The sequence below is a fragment of the Propithecus coquereli genome, unplaced genomic scaffold (assembly GCF_000956105.1).
Source record: "Propithecus coquereli isolate 6110/MARCELLA unplaced genomic scaffold, Pcoq_1.0 Scaffold69, whole genome shotgun sequence".
NCBI classification, from domain to species: domain Eukaryota; kingdom Metazoa; phylum Chordata; class Mammalia; order Primates; family Indriidae; genus Propithecus; species Propithecus coquereli.
The window spans coordinates 5164612-5166949 of record NW_012152951.1 but is presented as its reverse complement, the minus strand read 5'-3'; positions in this window follow the sequence as shown (position 1 = coordinate 5166949).

The following is a 2338-nucleotide window of genomic DNA, read 5'->3' as shown; positions in this document are numbered from 1 at the left end:
ACATCATTTAAAAAGTAATAACGACGTGAAACAGACATTCTGAAAGTAACTCTTTAAGCTAAAAGCACATGGAGAAAATGAGAGGAAAAAACAATGAGATGCTATGCAAAAAACCAACGCAGATACGGAAAGGGAAAGAGCTCTTAGAAAAGATGAATTTCTAGTTCTGTAAGGACTGTAAAACTGTATTAGACCGTGTGAATCAGACTTTTTGGGGGTCATTTATTTCATTCACTTTTTTTTTTTTGGTAATGACCAGCCAAACTGTTTCTGACATTTTGGGCCAGATTCCCACTAAACGAAACGTTTCTTTTGAACAGCATATCTGACTTTTAGGGATGAATCTTTGTGTTTTTGGTTTTGGTTTTTTGTTGTTTTGTTTTTTTTTTTTCATTTGTGTCAGTGGAAGGAACAGGCTTAGACGGGGAGGAAACAGAAGCTATGAAGTTAGGGCTGTGGGTCAGGTCTCCGCTCGGCCACTTGTCACTGTGTGACCTCTGACAGCTCACGGAACCCCCAACCCCAGGTGCCGCAGGGAGGATCCCAGTGACTGTTAGAAACAGGTTGAGGGAGGGAGACGTCAGCCCGGTCCGGTGGCGCAGCGCGCCGACTGCTGGAGGCAAGGGGCGTCTCTGCGCACCTGGCTCGGGGGCGGCGCTGCCCGGGGTCCCTCCCGCCCGCGTCTGGATCTTGGCCCGGTGGCCCTCCGGGCTGGAGGCGGTGCCGCCCGCACAGTTAAATCCGAACAGAGGCCGGGCCCACCGGTCTCCTCGTCACCGCCACCGCCACCGCCATGAACCAGTCGCGCGCTGCCACCCGCTTGCGGACCGTGCTGGGACACCTCGGTGGCCCCCCGGCCGAGGCCGTCGTATCCTTTGGCTGTGCGGACCTCGGGCTGGACCCGCCGCCGCCGCCGCCTCCGCCGTGGCCTTGGAGGTGGCCGGGCCTGGAGGGGGGTGGCCTCCAGGGCGACCCCTGCTGCTAACGCGCCTGGTCTGCCCCTTCCTCTGCGGAGGGTCCCCTTGGTGGTGACATCTCTTGCGGGAGCCCGGGGGTAGGAGGGAGCGGGGAGGAGGCCGCATCCTCAGGCGCCGGTGGCCCCCACGTCCCCGGAGGGCACCTGCCGGGCCAGCGGGTGCGTGGCCGTCCTGGCCTCGATGGCCGGTTCGGTGTCTCCACCGTTCTGGGCTTTCTTAGGGCCTCTGTCACTCGATTTGTGGAGTGGGAGGGTGGCAGGTCGTCACCAAGGGCCTTGTCATTTGCTCCCCTTGGCCGGGCGTGACCTCCGCAGCTGCCCGGAGACCTAGAAATGTCCAGGCACAGTCGCGCTGTAAACAGGGGCGCAGAGGCGCCTGGAAGGGACCGAGACAGGCGGGCAGGCGACAGGGGCCTTCCAGGGAGGGGGCAAGGACGCCAGCCCTTCGGGACAGCGCTGGACACACAGGCCTCCCCAGGTGGGGTCCCCCTGCCTTCCTCCTGGACTGAAGTGTCCTCCCCAAACTACCTAAAGACGTCATTGAAGGAATGACAGCGCGCTTACCAGAAATGAATTTCCGAGAGTAACAATTTAAGCTAAAGAAATGGTAAGAGCAACGACAACAAAAGAAACCATGAGGGGCTATGCAGCCACCTGCAGACGGAAAAGAGATCTATCTTATGAAAAGACTTTCTAGTTCTTTCAGATATTTAAAGTTACTCTCGACTGTGTGGATCATGCTGTTCTTGGAGCCATTCTTGATTTTATAGATTTTTTTTTTTCAATGACCAGCCACAGTTTCTAATATTCAGGCTGAAGTCCCGCTAAGTTAAATACCTTTTGTGACTAGCAGGTGTTCTCCTTACTTCTAGAGTTGAACCTTTGAATTTTTATTCCTTCAGCAGTTTAGTGGAAGGGACAGTCCGTGGGATACAGGGATGGAACTATGAAGTAGAGTGTGGGTCAGGTCCCCTGACCTTGGCCAGTTACTGAGGGCTCCAAGCCTCGATTTCCCACTCTGCACAGCAAGGGTGATAAGAAAGCTCTGGATCTTCCGGCCACCTCCTCGGGCCATCACGAAAAGGAAATGAAGGGTTAGAACAGGGCCTTAGCGGCCTGCATGTAACTGTCAGTGGTTAAGCGTCCAACTGAACTGTCTCGTGTCTGTTTAGGAAAACTCCTTTATTCGAAGAACCCATCCAGGCAGGCTGTTGTTTCTAGAAAAGGTTGGCGCCTACATTTTACTTTATTTGCCTTAATTCACATCCTAGGTAGCTCAGCCCACTTCAGGATCTAGTTCCTCTGCCAATTTCCAACCTCAGCAATTCCAGTAAGTAGCTCGAATTTGGACTTTGAACTATA